Source organism: Tasmannia lanceolata, unplaced genomic scaffold (genome assembly GCF_043159265.1).
Source record: "Tasmannia lanceolata isolate RefF3 unplaced genomic scaffold, GAP_Taslan_0.1 ptg000024l, whole genome shotgun sequence".
Taxonomy (NCBI): Eukaryota; Viridiplantae; Streptophyta; class Magnoliopsida; order Canellales; family Winteraceae; genus Tasmannia; species Tasmannia lanceolata.
In genome coordinates, this window is record NW_027518701.1 from 8873660 (window position 1) to 8890544 (window position 16885).

Here is a 16885-nt window from a genome sequence, read left to right on the forward strand (position 1 = left end):
CTGATGTTCATCCAAAGAAGCCTACGTATCCCCGCCTCCACGAGAATCAAGGCAACGTAGTTCTTCTCACCTATTCTAAGCTATGATGCCTAAGACATCTAGACCTCTATCCTAGACTTGATCTAAAAGACCAGACTAGTTTTTAAAGCTTCTTGTGTGATTATTTAAATTCCAATGGATTGTAGATTTTTAGGACACCCTATATGCCCTAACTAAATGCAGGTTAGCCCTAAGCTAATGCAGGTGGTTCCTATAATCTATGTGTAGCTAGGCTGTATATCCTAAGGAAAACAGTAGGATCTATCGCATCTTAGACCTAGTCATCAATTGGCGATGTGGATCGCCAACTGACCGGACGGAGGCGTAAAACTCCTAGCTAGGACTCACTCCTAACTCTAACACAAACAAATAAAACACACAACAAACAAACAACGAATGAGGGAGCAACTCCCGACTCAAAAACTCTCTAACTAGGACAACCTCCTAACTCTAGAGGAAGATCCTTTCGAAAAAAAAACAATATTTTGAAAGATTTTTGTAATTTTGAAAGATTTAAAATGCTTATTTTTAAAGGTTTGGCTGGACTTGGGATGTGGATCCCAAGCTGCACTACGTACCCTGTTGAAAGGGATCAAGCCAACGTAGTTCGGACCAGATTTCCTAACTACTCCTAATGACTCAAGATTTTTGAGATTTTTGGTTTTTCAGATGTTTTTATTGTTTTTAAGTGTTTTTAACTCAAGGGGGACAAATCCTATCATCATAAGGGGAGGACAGACTCCTGATATCCTGCAAAGGTTGGACAGCATCCTATGCTTTGCGGGGGAAAAGAACAGAAACACAGCTCTGCAAGGGTTGGACAGCATCCTATACCTTGCAGGAGCGGATAGAAAAACATGATACGATGAGAGGTAGGATAGAATCCTAACCCCTATGATGATAGGACTGACTCCTGAAAGAAAGACAGACTCTCTAGCTAAGGACAGACTCCTAGGCTAAGGACTGACTCCGAAAATAGGATTCTAAGAAGGAGGTGCTAATGAGACAAAGCCTGTCTCCTAAAAGAAAAAGAGATAAAGAAGGGTGCTAGTGAGACTATCAAGCTAAGATAAAACTCACAAGTAATAAGGAAAGACCTTGTGCATATTTGGCAAAGGTAAAACACCCAGCCGGGCCGGACAGCTACCTAGCCCTAGGGTGCAACAAATGTGCAACCCAATACCCATAAGGGTAAGGGGTATGATGCCAAGCCGAGTAGGATGTTCTCCCAAAACCAAATGATGCACAAAGAGGAGGATGCTAATAGAATGAGACTGGGCAAGTCTCTTAGACATATAGGTAGGATAGAGAAAAAAAAAAACGAACAAGGAAAAAGAGACCTTGTGCATATTTGGTTTAGGTAAAACACCCAGCCGGGCTGGACAGCTACCTAGCCCTAGGGTGCAACAAATGTGCAACCCAATACCCATAAGGTAAGGGGTATGATGCCAAGCCGAGCAAGGTGTTCTTCCAAAAACCAAGAGACGCACAAAGATGAGGTTTAGAAAGAAAAATGAGATTGTGAGAGACTCCTAAACAAAAAGATAAGCTCCAAGAGAGGTGCTGACGAGACACGGCATGTCTCCTAAGGATGGACTCACTAACGAGACAAAGCTTGTCTCTAAAGGATACAACTTTCTCTGTCTGAGACATAGCCTGTCTCCCTGAGAGGACTCTAGAGAACTCTTTCATTGCCCTTGCAATGAAAGGATTTCTAATTTCTAGGGGATACACATCATAAAGACTTGGATAAGTCTTTAAATAAATGAGAGGAGTGCTACTTGGACTAAGCGAGTCCCCTAAGGATGGGCTTAGGCTAGCGCCTTCATCGCCCTTGCAACGAGAGGGAATTCTAATATCAAAGAATTTTAACAGAAATCTATAAGACTGTGTTAGTCTATCAAAAAGAGAAGAAAAGGCTACCAGATAATCGCAAATTTTATTCTAAGAATAAATCAAGTGCTAAGCAAAGAAAAATATACAATCTAATAGCAATCATAAAATGATAAATAACATTAATTAGTCCAGACCAGCCGCTGGATAGCCTAATAAAGTAAAAACAATATCAAAACACTTCAAAACCAACCACAAACCCCAATACGGGGACTCCAATGAAATCAGATGATGCCAAAGTAATCATCTGATATCATATACACATGATAATATTTCTAATCCCGCCTTGAGATCAGACAGTACTCATATCGATAATATCGAACAGAGTAGTCATCTGATCTCCTTCTTCCTATTAACAATTTATTTAAATAAATAGAAATGAGTATAATAAACTTTGAGATAATCTCACCTGAATAATCCATTTATTACCATCTTCGAATTCCTAACTCAAAGCTTAGTATGAAAGATAAGTATTAAATTTCCAACAGATTATAGAAACACATTAAATGATATTTTCAATTTGTATAAATTTTAATACATAACAGGGCATCAACTTGTGCAGATTCAAATGTAAAAACTGTGAGAGTGAAATATAAGCAGATTTGTGCAAATAGTGGGGCCGATGAGACAAAGCCTATCTCCAAAAGGGGTTTGAATTGTGCACTGAAATGTACATAAAACAGGGGCTGTTTTGCGTAGGATTTTAAGGTGTTAAACTAAGAAGAGGGAAACTAAACCTGTAGTGCTAATATCAAAAGCTTTAAGACATTGACATAGGTATTTGCATGTTTCACTAATCACACTACATTCAAATTATCAAAAATAATTACAAAAGTAAAACACTAAAACTGACAAGGTAATGAAACATTACTAGTACACTCCAAAATGATCAATGGCCTCTTATTAAAACAGATTGGGATCATACAACTATCGAGATAATATTCAGGTTGATCGAGGAAATAATAGCAACAATATCATGTTTTATAGCCACATCAATTCTTTTCATATTTTGAAGTTCAAAGGGCAGTTAAAATTCCAATCAATACTAAATAAAAAAAACAATTCTCATGTGCCAAAAAATGATATCCATGCTCTCACACTTCAACACTTCTACATAAACAATTTGCCTTCCGATATGTTATTTCTATGCTCTAAAGGTTTTCACAATGGAAAGTAAGCTGATTTTGCGTAACAGTAGATAGACAAAACTATTGTTAAAGGTAATATCCTGTACTAATGATGACACCTAAAATCATTTTGTTCTTTCAACATTGCAACGTTTGGTGGCTAAAACATAACATAGCTAATTTTCTTTTATACATCTATTCCATTATCATAAAAAAAAATGAGAGCTGCCATTATCAAAATGATAAGGGCTGCTACAATCAAAGGTGTGTGGAGGGCTGCCATTATCAAGATGGCAAGGGCTGCTACATATCAAAAATGTGTGGAGGGCTGAGATAGAGTATAAGTGTTAAATTTAAAATGAGAAGGACAAGAGATTGCCTAGATGAAGCACAGGTCATAAGCCCAGTACAGAAAATTAGATTGGGTTCTGAATCAAAATTTCACATTCATACACTACTATATTTATACACCCAAATTCAAGGATTCAATCCAGATTACAATGAGAGAAAACACTCCACACTTTGAACCAAACATTGAACTAAATGGAAATAAGCCTTCTATAGTACATGTTATATAAACAGTACAAAAAAATAACAAAAATAAAAAAAATTAACCACTCAAATTAAAAATAACTTTTTCGAAAATATCATCCCAGATCTACAAGACTGAAAAGCCTCGTGAGATAATTCTTCAACATTTTAAGTTTTCACCTTAAAAGGATCTTTAGAGCAACCAATTTGTCATTCAATTTCCAACAAATTATCAATTTCTATTGCAAATCAAAGCCAATGACATTTGGAAGGATGGAAACTTAATAAATTAAATCCTAACCCCTAAAATTTAGAATAATATTACTATACAATTCATAAACTTTACCATGATTGATATTCAGTATATAATAGCCCACCTATATGCTATAACACTAGAAAGTTAGAACCATGCACCATAACGATTATACAAGTATCCCTAAACTAAGCATATCTCTTGGATAAGTCATGCGCAATATCTAACCAAGGGTTAGTTTCATGAGAATGAGGGCTTCAGTTCAGATTTGAGTGTTATACATTCATGTAATATAATCAAGTTCATGTGAACAAAGGTATTGTCTTTGTCCTTTCCACGAATTTTGAGCGATAAGAAGATTCTTTCAGTACTTTATTGTTGTGAATTCTTATACCCCCTTTTTTTTTTTACACTCATTTGTCTCCAAATTAGCTTGTCATTTTGGAATTGATGAAGTCATGAGTTAAAGATCATCATAGTAAGAGACAAACACAGAAATGGTGCTGTCTGAACTAATTGTTCAAACATGGGAATTAACAATTCAACAGGTATATATATATATATATATATATATATATATATATATATATAAACTAAAATCCATGCCAAAACTCAAATAAACGACCAATATATAGGCACATATAAGCATCCTGAACAATAATTTGAATTCTACTCATTAGAAATAATTCATGCAAATCTTTGTTGGACTATAGAGATCATTAACTTATATGATAAAATACATCATAAGAAGAATGAGAAAAGGCATATAGGAGATTACATGTTCCTTTCACCTTTACCTCTCCTTAAAAAAAATTCTTCGTGATTCCAGCTTCTTCTCAGCACCCGTTCTTCAAATATTTGAGATTACAGCCATTAAAATTCTGGATTGCGACTCCTTGATCAAGGATCTGATTTCTATAACAAAATCTCCAGCGAAATTGCTGGCACAAATGAAGATTGTGTTTGATCTTCTCTTTCTCGGCTCTTTTGCCTTTTCAACCTCTAAAATACTCAAATCGCCTCAAACAAAATGATGATGAACAGATTTGATAATACAATTTCGAAGAAGATGAGTAGAAAAAGAAATTCGAGCTCAGATTTGTAAAAGAAATAGATCTACTAGTGTAATAGCTGAGAAATAAGATAGATCTAAAAAATTAAAGTGCAAATTTAGGGTTCGAAAGCAAAACCTAAGGTTTAGAACTCAAATCCAAGTTTTTTTTTTTGCAGCAAGAGACGAGTGTTAGGATTTAAAACATTAAGATCTTAGGTTTAGGGCCTTGGATCTAAAGTCTAGTAATGATAGATGTAGGGTTTCTAAGCTTACAACACTAATTCAAAGTTTCTATTGAGAAAGAAAATGAATACGAACAAGGAAAAAAAAAAGTGTGGATCAGAGCTTTTGGCCGGAATCCGGTGGATTCGGCCGGAGAAGACAAGAACAAGCTAGGGTGAAATGAAACAAAGAAAAATGATGCTGCTGAAAGAGATAATAACGAGGAGGAAGATATAGCTAGAACCTTGCCGGAAAAACGTAGGATCTGGCCGGAGAAGAAGGAGCAAGAGCTAGGGTTTGGGTTTTTAGGAAAATTTGGGGAAAAAGAAAATCTCTCAGCTCTCTCTCTCTCTCTTTCTAACGAATGAAAATTTCTTTTTTTTTTTTTTTAATGAGGAATTGAGCTGCTATTTATAGGAAAACTCAATAATCTTTTCGCTCCCCTCTTTCTGCCTAAAGACACTCCTTTCAGGTTATTTCATCTGTATTTTGTTTAAAATGGGCGGTCTATGCAAAAATTGATAACTGGGAATTAAGAAAAACAATGCTCAGGCCTTTAGTTGTCTAGAAACACCTCTCTACTGCCAAATACACCAAATGGACCACCCCTAAACTAGATAAATCACACTCCTTCTGCTACCTTATGCTCATACTACATTATCCACTTTGCTTGTTAGCTGGGCAAACCCTGTCGGATTTTTCTGAAATTTTAGATGAATCTAAATGGGACCCTAACCTACCTTGAGGCACAATTTGGGACTCTAGAACACTTGTTCACTAGGATTTCTAATCAACAAATGTTATTAGGGTTCGGTCAAAATGGGGTGTCTACAGAAGGCCTTCTTTATATGTGGTGAAAGAAGCTCTGAAGTTGAAGCTTCACCTTGCCGAAGATCCCTTGATTACTGTTTTGGATAAAAGACACCTTCTCATTCGATTTGGTAATGAGAGGGATTTCTTAGCTGTTTGGTTGGAGGATAATTTTAAAGTTCAGGGTTTCCTCTTCCGGTTCCTAAGATGGTCCCCTGATTTTGTCCCTGGTCTAGAACCTCCTATTGCGGCGGTGTGGATCACTCTTCCCGGCCTCCCTCTTTTCTACTTCAATGAAGACTATCTCTTCTCTGTTGGAAGTCTGGTGGGGCGGGTGCTGAAGATCGACGCTCCGACCATTCAAGGTACTAGAACCGAGGTTGCAAGGCTCTGTATCGAGGTGGATATTAGAGAAAAATTTCATGAGAGGGTGTGGTTAAGTATGCCGGGGGGCAAAGGAAAATGGCAAAAGGTGATTTTCGAAAAATTACCAAAATATTGTTTTTCATGTGGTAAGTTTGGTCACCTTGGGGCTGACTGCAAAGCCAAAACTCTTTTGGTTCATGGAAAACAGCATGGAGGGTCCATTGGTGAGGGCCTGGCTGACGGGAAGCCAGAATCATCCATTGAAACCGGGATCGACAGATCATTGGGGGAAGGGCTTTCAGTGAAGGCTCCCTCCCAAGCGACCAAAGTTTGGGTCGATGCTGCTTTTCCTAAAGGCAAAAGAAGGAGTTCGGGCCCGGTTCCAGAAAGACTTCCAGGTTTGGTTCCTCTGCAGCCTCCAGCTTCAGATGATGATTGCTCTCAATTGTCCGTCGTCTCCCTAACTGAAAGAGAGGAAGAGGAAATGCAGCTTGAATTGATGGCTGACCATCTGTCCTTCATTATCTCCAACAAGGAAAGGGGTATGATGGAGCGATCTAAGGATGCTTCTTCGGTTTCCAATTCCGATCTAGCACAGGTCCCTCCATTATCTCCCATCGTCGCACAGCCGGCTGCAAGCCTTGTTGAATTAATACCTGTTGATGCAATCGAAGACTCACCCCAGATTTTAGCCATTTCTGGTGTTGATCCAAATATTGAATCTGAGACATTAACGGACTTAGTCTTGGATCCGATTTCATCTCTGCTAGATGTCCAAGTAGATTCTGTGGATCTAGCTGATCTTTCGGGCTCCTTGTTGCTGCACAGAGTTTCGATTGAGGGTGGCATTAGTCCACCTAGCCGAGCATTGGAGAAGGTCACCTCGGTTCCTCCTCTAGTGTTTGAAGGTCTACTGGCCTCTCCTCCCCATAATGTTGCCTCTCTGGTGGAAGTCCATATCTCAGATAAGAGTTCACTATCTGCAAGGAAATTGAAATCTAAAAGTCCCCGACAAAAAGTGGTATCTTTTGGCCAAGTAGAAATCAACTACCCCAGGCCAGTTCATGATCAAAGGACCAATTCAGTGCAGTCGCTAGAAGGAAAAAATAGTGGAAATGTCTTACCTCGGAGGGTTGCCCTGTTGGAGGCCAACTCTCAAATGTTCTCAGATAAGGGCAGAGAAGAGAATCTCAGCAATTCCTTGTTGTTGGACAAAGGTGCTGCTGGCAATTTAATTGGTGACCTTGAAATTGTCCCTAAGAAAACTACTGCTAAAGCTAAAGGCAAGGGGAAAAAATCAACTGGTATTAATACCCGGTCAGAGAAAGTTTTGGGTTTCCAATCTTCTTGATGAATGGGATAATATGGAATATTAGAGGGGTGAGATGCAGGACCACTCGAATGAGGCTGAACAGTATTAGAAAAATGTACAATCCTAACTTTATAGTTCTATTGGAACCTATGATAAGTGAGTCTGAAATCAGTGAAGTGGCTTTGATGTTGAATCTAAGCAATCATATGACTAACCTAGATGGAAAATCTAAGATCTGGCTTCTATGGAATAACTCCCTTCAACTAGAGTTTATCTCTTCTTCCTCTCAAGCTCTAACTGTTGAGGCTCGTCATTCGATGTCTGGAAAGGAAGCTTTCTTGACCTTCGTATATGCAAGCTGTTCGTTGATAGAAAGAAGGAATCTATGGAAGTATCTCTGCGACTGTAGTAAGGATTTTCATAAAGCTTGGCTAGTAGGGGGAGACTTCAACGCTGTTCTGAGTGTGACCGAAAAGCTTGGAAGGATTCCCCCCAGTAGCTCTTCCACATCTGACTTCCAGGATGCCGTGGATGGGGCAGGTTTGATTGACGTGGGGTTTTTTGGCAGCAGATTTACGTGGTGCAATAATCAAAGTGGTATCTCAAGTGTTCGGGCGAGATTGGATCGAGTCTTAGTAAACTCGATCTGGATGGGTGATTTTCTCTCTACCAAAGTCACTCATCTCTCCCGCTCTTGCTCGGACCATTGTCCTCTCCTTCTGAGTTTTGAATCTTCTCAGGCTCCATCAATAAAACCTTTCAAGTTTCAAAGTATGTGGAGTAGACACAACCAGTTTCAGCAGGTTGTCTTGGATGCCTGGAAGCTCCCTGTGTTTGGCAACCCTCTTGAAGCTTTTGCAAATAAACTCAAGACCACAAAACATTGTTTGAAAGCGTGGAACCTTGTAACTTTTGGAAATGTTTTTCAGAATGTGAAGATAGAGGAGGATGAAGTCATTCAAGCGGAAGCCGTTCACCTATCTGATCCTAGCCAACCCAATGCTGATCTTCTTGAAGCTGCCAATAATAAGTTGAATGAAGCTATTTTACGGGAGGAGATTTTCTTAAGACAAAAATCCAGAGAAAAGTGGCTAAAGGAGGGGGACAAAAACTCAAAGTTTTTTCACGCCTCTCTACAAAACCAAAGGAAGTATGGGTTGATCAAGAAGATTAAGCAAGGATCCACTTGGGTAGAAGACCCAAAAGTTATAAGGAATCTGGCCGCTGAATTTTTCCAAAAATCTCTTACAGAAGAAGGGGTGGAAGAAGATGTTGATCTATTGGAGGTAATTCCCAACTTGGTTTCGGTTGAGGATAATATTGCCCTTGTCGCCATCCCATCCAAAGATGAGGTCAAAGATGCTATCTGGGATAGCCCTTCGGAAAGTGCCCCGGGTCCAGATGGCTTCGATAGGGCGTTCTATATTTCATGTTGGGGCATTATTAAGGAGGATCTGGTTGCAGCGACCGTTACATTCTTCAAAGGAGGTAAACTCTCAAGAAAATATTCTTCTACCTTCATTTCTCTTATTCCCAAAGTTGAACAGCCCAAGGACTTCTCTGATTTTAGGCCTATTAGCTTGTGTAACTTTTGCTATAAAGTCTTTGCTAAAATTATTGTAACAAGACTTGCAAAAGCCTTGCCTAATCTTATTTCTCCTGAGCAAGGAGCTTTTGTGAAAGGCAGATGTATAACTGACAACATAGTCATTGCCCAAGAGATGATGGCTGGCCTGGGAAGAAAAGTCAGAGGTGGAAATGTCATGCTCAAAATCGATATGGCCAAAGCATATGATCGATTAAACTGGGGCTTCCTCCAAGTCGTTTTATCCAGATTTGGCTTTTCAGAAAGATGGAGGAACCTCATAAAGGAAGCTACCGAAGGGGTGTGGTTTTCAGTGGTTTGCAACGGTGAACCTTATGGGTACTTCAAATCGACAAGAGGTCTGAGACAAGGGGACCCTCTTTCTCCATGCCTCTTTATTTTAGCCGAGGAAGTTCTAAGCAGAGGGATCACTAGGCTATTCCAAGAAGGAAAAGCTTCCTATTTCATGAGAGGACGATCCTGTATTCCGATTACTCACTGTCTTTATGCCGACGATACAGTCATTTTCTCTAATGGGTGCAAGAGTAGTATAAGTCAGATTATGAGGTTTCTTGGGAGATACGAGAAGGCTTCTGGGCAACAAATTAACAAAGGTAAGAGTTGTTTCTCAGTTGACGAGAAAATGTCGTCAAGTAGAAAGAATATAATCAAAGTCAATACAGGTTTTCTACTCAAATCCTTCCCAATTCAGTATCTTGGGGTACCATTGTTCTCGGGTAGGATGAAAATTTCCTATTTCGACTTGATGGTTGAGAAAGTGAGGCGTAAGATAGAAGGGTGGAAGGGAAAATTCTTAACTTCAGGAGGGAAACTTGTTCTAATAAATCATGTTCTGGGAAGTATTCCAATTTATATCCTTTCGGCCCTAAGTCCCCCAAAGAGGGTAATTCAGAGAATAGAGAGTCTAATAGCTAATTTTTGGTGGGGAAGCTCCGAATTTGGACTTAAAACTCATTGGGTGGGGTGGAAGCGGATTTGCAAACCTAAGGACGAAGGAGGGCTGGGGTCTAAATCTATGGTGGATCTCAACAAGGCCTTTCGTATGAAGACCCTACACAAGCTTCATCTTAGGAATTCTCTTTGCAGTGAGTTTCTAATATCCTGTTATGGTCGTGGTCAACATCTCAATATGGTGGAAAGTAATGCCAGTAGCTCTAGACTATGGAAAGAAATCTTGGAAGTGAGGGAAATCTGGAAGGAGCATGCTAGATGGGTCGTTGGGAAGGGTTCAATTGGATTTTGGACTGACCTTTGGCTAGGAAGAAGACCATTGGTTGATTTCGTCGATGATCATGCTGATATAAATATCAATGCTAGCATAGCATCTCTTCAATGCCCAGATAGAGGATGGAACCTAGAAATTATTCTGAGACATCTCCCAAATCAGTGGGAAGTTGTTTTTGCGAATTTAAAGCTTCCCATTTCAGGCAGTGCTGACCTATTGATATGGAGCAGAACTGACTCCGGCCTTTTTACCATTAAAACGGCTTGGGAAGAATGCCGTATAAAATCGGAGAAGGTGGCCTGGTCTGCAGGGTTGTGGGATTCAATTCCGGCAAGGATCACATGCTTTGGATGGAAGGTTTTTCAAAACGCAGTGCCAGTTGATGTACGTATCAAGGATCGAGGAATTCAGTTGGCTTCCAAGTGTGTTTGCTGCCTCCGAAGTAAAGAAGAATCGTCGGATCACCTATTCGTTTATGGTGAGCTTGCTAAAGCGATTTGGTCTGTTTTTGCCAGAATATGGGGGATAGAGCTCATTCCTTTACAGCCTCTTAAAAGCAGGATGAAGGTTTGGTATGAATGGGGAAAGAAAAAGAAATCCTTAGCTGGAATTCTCATGGGCAGCACCCCTCTCTTTATTGCATGGGAAATTTGGAAAGAAAGGTGTGCTAGGAGGATGGAAGGGCGTTTTAACTCAATCCGCTGGGTTCAGTCTAAGATAGTAGAGAATTTAAGAATATTGAGCGCTTCTATAGAGATTCCTCGAGCTCCGACTATGGAGGAAATTCTAGCGCTAGATCTGTTGAAAATCCAGAATCTGGCCCCAAAGCCCCAAAAAGACTCTTGGGTTTGGTGGAAAAGGCCAGAAAAAGGCTTCTTGAAGTTAAACATTGACGGGGCTGCCAAAGGAAATCCGGGTGAGGCTGGAGGGGGTGGGGTTCTTAGGGATGAGAAGGCTTCAGTGATTTTCGCATTCTCCTCCTACTATGGTTCAACTTCGAACATGGTTGCCGAAGCAAGAGCTTTACTAGATGGGCTCCGTTTATGTTTGGCTTTCAAGGTACGTAACCTCATCATCGAATCTGATAGCAAGGTTCTTGTGGAATTTACCCGCAAGAAAGACTCGTGCCCGTGGTCGATCACCTACTTTTGGAAGGAAATCCTTGCTCATATTGATTATATGCGTCCGGATGTCCTTCATCAGTTCAGAGAAGGCAATTCAGTTGCCGATGCGTTGGCGAACGCTGCTTGTGCTTCCAAAGATTTTTCCTTATTTGGCTCTTGGTCAGAAATGCCTTGCAAAGCTCGAGGAGCCGCTCGCTGCGATGCTTTGGGTCTTCCCAATATTCGGTCCGCAAAGCTATAAGGTGGAGTGTGGGTAGGATCTGCTCTTGTTAGATCTAAGTAATTAGGGTTTGTCCCCTTCTCTCTGTTGAGGCATGGTTTATGTCCCCCTTTTTCTTATTCAATATATTAAGAAGGTGCTTTCTGGAAAAAAAAAAAAATACTAATATAATGAGGGACAATGCCCAATGGATTATGGGTAAAAGAAAACATAAAAAAGGCTATTTTAGGGGCAAAACTGTACTATTGGAAATTATGAAAATTTTGGGAGAATCTTGTAGATATGTTTCGATCCAAGGGGTTTCTAGTAGTCTTCTCCCAAAAAAAAAACACTTAAAAAAATACAAGAAAAAAATGGCATTAATGAGGGCGGGGCGGGGCGGGGCCAACTCCATCCCCTTCTCCTCCCCTTCCCCACACCGGGGAATTTTTTAAATCCCCTTCTCCTTCTCCTTCCCCGCTCAAATCTGGGAATCCCCTCCCCAAGCGGGATGGGGAGGGGCAGATCCCTGATTTCCCTGGTGAAATTGCCAGCCCTAAGTATATGACAATGCCCCAATCCCACTCCAAGTCCTTTCTTTATTCTTTTAGCTTTATTTCTCTATCAATGCTTTACAATAGCAATAATGCCCAACATAGAAACATATAAAGTCATCAACTAGACTCCATGACTTTTCTATGTTTGGCATTATTGCTATTGTAGAGGTGTTAGTGTACGGGTGCTTTAAATGTCTCCCAAAATAGAGTCATCAAAAGAGAAGAAACGATGAATGAACTAAATGAAAGGACGATTCCCACTAAGAAAAAACTTTATATTTTGCCATTAAAGCCAGGAAGAGATGTGTTTCAAAGTTTCGCAGAGTTTTGAGGTTATCAGAGTGACCAGCTATTTTCATCTTTGAGAGTTCAAACCAGTGAAAATAGGTATTTTCCTTTTTTGTACCCTCTATCTTTTCTTAGATATTAGAGAGTGATTTAGTGGGATTCTGAGGAATCTGTTTTTGGAACTATGTAGATTAGTGGAATACTTCTGTAGTGCACAATCCTCTCTTCTTCCATATGTTTATCTCTTTTCTTTTGAAAATTAAACAAATCAAAAGCAAAAGTTGATTTTAAAGTTGATTCTGCAATTTTGGGACATAGAAGTCTAATAGACTGACATAAAAAATAATAAATGTAAGTGATGGAACACACGAAGGTGTGTGTATCTATCCAGAGACGGAGCCAGGGGGGGGGGGGGGGCGGCCCCCGCTGAAAAATCTGAGAAAAATTCTTAGAACTTTGTAAAATGTCAAAAATGCCCTTTGTCCCTATAATTTTCAATTATTTTAGAAGGGGGCAAAAGGTCATTTTGTGAAGGGCATTTTTGGAACTAATGTATGCCAGCATGACTATTTAGAAATGACCTGTCAGTGGCCCTTTCTCCAAGAAGAAACCCTTCTAATCCCGTGAAAATTGAAACTATGCTACTCATTGGTTTTAAAAGGGTGGGTTGTCAAGGTCTTTAAAAACACCTATGCTTTTTTTATAACAGCACCAATGCGAATAAAAGGTTTATTATTGGTGTGTTGATTTTGACAACAGCACTGCAGTTTTGCTAAATTCAACACAGTTAGTTTTTTATAGTGACACCTTGTTATTCTGTCAAAATTGAACCTATGCTACTAACGGGTAGGGGTATCAACGGATCCGCTTCGGTCGGATCCACCTATGTCACGGTCACAATCCATTCAAATTCCTTATCGGTCGGGTCGGAGTCGGATTGTTCATCGGATCCTACTTTCCATGTCATGATCATAATCCATTTTAATTCGGAGTGTCCTATTATGTCCCACTAAGCTAAGTAAACAATTTTTTTTTTTTTTTAAAAAGAGTTAGAATGGCAATTCACTATTAGTGTGTCTTTAAGCATTTTCTTCAACTAAATTAAAAATTTATCTATGTTTAATCTATGTGTAAAATAATGCTTGTAAAGAAAAAAACTAATCAAAATCACATACACGAATATAATGTATAACTATTATCAAAGAATAAATTACCCTAAAACCCCTCTCTTTTCCTTCGTGAAAGTCTGAAATGAAACGACTGAAATGATTGAAACTGCACTCCTATCCGATTCATTAAGTGATAAGAGAGGTTTTGACAAAAATACCCTTCATAGAACGGTTAGCATTAACAAAATTTGGAGGGTATTTTTACAAAACATTTTGGATCGTGACTATCCAATGGGCATCTGTGGAGTGCCCATACCCAATCCAAAATTTTTCGGATCCCAGATTTGATGATCCGAAATATGCTCATGAATCCTATTCACATGTTTAGATTATGTTCATTAACGTTCGGATTCAGATGATCCATCGGACCGTCTGGATCCATTGACGCCCCTACTAACGTGTTTTAAAAAGGGGAGTTTTTAACATCTTTAAAACACTTGTGCTGTTTTTATAACAGCACCCATGGAAATAAAAGGTTCTTATTGGTGTCTTGATTGTGATGACAACACTCCATTTTAGTCTTATATGAGAACTTCACATAAAAGTTGATTTTTAATGCTGATTTGGGATCTGTTTTTTTCCTGAAAATTTAATGCGGATCTTTGTGATTGTGGTGGGTCATACAATACAATTTGAGCCTGGAAATTTTTGTTATTGTTCCCTTATAAATTATATTAATACTTTATGGTGTCTTTATTAACAATCCCAACATAATTATTGTTTCACTCTCTTTTACAGCTTTTTTTTAACAAACTTTTACTTACCCATAATTTATGTTGTAGTTTTGCTTGAGAAGGTACTTTACACTTCCATCCGAACTTATATTTCATTTACTTTCTTGTTCCAATTTTGAAGAATCAATGTTTTATGGTCAGTCAAGATTGGGTCATTCTTATTGTAAGTGTCGTAGAATTTTGAGTACTTGAGCAGTTTTGCTAGTTGTGATTGTGTGGAACCATTCTTAAGGCTCCGTTTCTTTTAATTAAAATGGACGTAAAACAAATTTTATGCTCATTTTTACTGTAAAAATGGGTGTAAAATTTGTTTTTGCACCCATTTTATGTCGAAAGAAAAGGAGCATAAGTAAAAAATGGGCTTGAAAACTTGAGATATGTGAAATCTTCCATGGAAACTGTAATTTAGCTGCACAATTTTGAAGAGTTGTTTGCCCCCCTTGGGGAGAATTCCTGGCTCCGCCCCTGTATCTATCTATCTATCTATCTCTATATCATCTATGTGTGTTTGTAAAATGTTTTGGGAATAATAAAACACTCTTTATTTATTACAGTGATCAAAGTAGTGACCTTTGGAGAGGGAGAGTTCATGTTGGTGAAGGCAGGTATGCATGTTTCTTTACTCTCTTTTTTCCAAAAAATATTAATTAGTAATTTAATGGGTTTGTGGGGAATCTCTTTCTGGAACTACCAAGATCAGAGTGAAGAGATGCTTAGCTAAGCTTTCGAGCTATCCGAGTGACCAGCTATTTTCGTCTCTTGGAGATTTCACGTTGGTGAAAGCAGGTACTTTCATGCTCTCATTTTTTTCATAGAAATTTTACAGTAATTTGAGGAAGATTAGAGGAATGCTTTAGTAGTGCAGAATCCTCAATTCTTGGATACGTTGATCTTTTCTTTTGGAAAGTGAGATTTTACACCGTTTAAGCCCTTATAGTCCCTTATTTTTCAAAAACTATTGTACGGACCACACTATAGGATGATCCAAACCGTCCATATGATGGGCCATTACGTAAATAAGCTGCGCCCAAAAAAATCATTTCCATAGGATGATCTTAGCCATCCGAGCTGTAGAGGTTGTCTTGGAAAGTAAACAATTAATGAGTTTTTATATGGTGTAAGCCCTTATAGTCCTGTATTTTTAAAAAAGTACTGTACAAACCATAATATAGCATGATCCAAACCGTTCGTCTGATGGGCCACAATGTAAATAGGTTGTACTTAAAAAAACAATTCTATAGGATGATCCCAACCCTCAGATTGAGAGAAGAACTGCATATTATGGAAACCTCTATAGATCAGAGGACTTGATGATGCCAAAATTTGAATACGGGCGTCGGGTGAGCGTTATTGGAGAAACCAGCAGCTTAGGTTTGTAGAGCTCGTATTCATGGGTGCCTGCGCTCATAGAAAACAACATTAGAAGGGCCCCAGAGTAGGGACTCGGGGCACCCTCCGACGCTCAAGTCAGGTATTGGTATCACATATATCTAAGCAAGACTATTGGAGATAAAAATGCTTATGGGGGGAAAAGAGTCGCCTTTACCATTGAGCAAGAGGGTGCCTTTTACAGGCTTAGAGTTCTTACACCTTATTTTGGTGTATAAGCCATGTGTCCCTGAGCATGCCATGTTTTAGCATGTTTGCCACTTGTTGGTGTGCATGCCATGTGTTAGCATGTATGCCATGTGTCTAATATAAAAAGGGAGTGCCAATTTTACCCCCAACAAAGCTATGATCATCCTATGGAAATAATTTTTGGGGAATAGCCTATTTATGTTGTGTTCTATAATATGGATGGTTGAGGTGCAACTTGGGCGGGCTCAACCCGAACCCGACGGGTTCAACCGGGTAAAAAGTCGGGTTGGGTTGAGTTCGGGTCGGGCTCGGGTTCGGGTTGAGTTTTCTCAACCTGGGTTAAGTTTTCTCAACCTGGGTTAAGTTCGGGTTGGGTTCGGGTTGAGGGCTTGGGCAACCCGACCCGAGTGAACCCGACATTTTTTAATAATTTTTAAATTTTTTTAAGATTAAATTCTCGGGTTGGGTCGGTGTGGACCCCGATCCGAGAGAGAGGTGGGGAGACGAGCCCCCTACGGCCTCTTGGATCATCCACGTGTGAAGGAGAGCTCTACCAAGGAACTCTCGCGAACGGATGCCACCCTCATAGCATAGCACGAGTGGCGATAAATGAATGAGATATGTCTTGATCCGGAGCCAAGGCTCGAAACCAAGACATACCTAAAATAAACTCAGAGTCGTCATCCATGGATAGGCCATGAAACCCAAAAAACAAATATGCTCTGTGCAACGGATAACCAGAAATATGTATGGGCTTGTGCCTGATTACGAATGGAGAAGGTCCGAAGAGCACCCCCA

General features: G+C 39.4%; 1 long non-coding RNA gene across 17 annotated transcripts in view; it reads left to right on the top strand.

The window, feature by feature from the left end:
* LOC143857206 (uncharacterized) overlaps window positions 1-16885 on the top strand; it is a 71627-nt gene that overhangs the window by 6173 nt on the left and 48569 nt on the right. For 9 of the 17 annotated variants that reach the window (XR_013238521.1, XR_013238514.1, XR_013238510.1 and 6 more), the window contains exon 5: window positions 15064-15295. The exons of the other annotated variants lie outside the window; for them this stretch is intronic. This is a non-coding gene — a long non-coding RNA (uncharacterized LOC143857206). The remainder of the gene's footprint in view (window positions 1-15063; window positions 15296-16885) is intronic. 17 annotated transcript variants of the gene reach the window in all.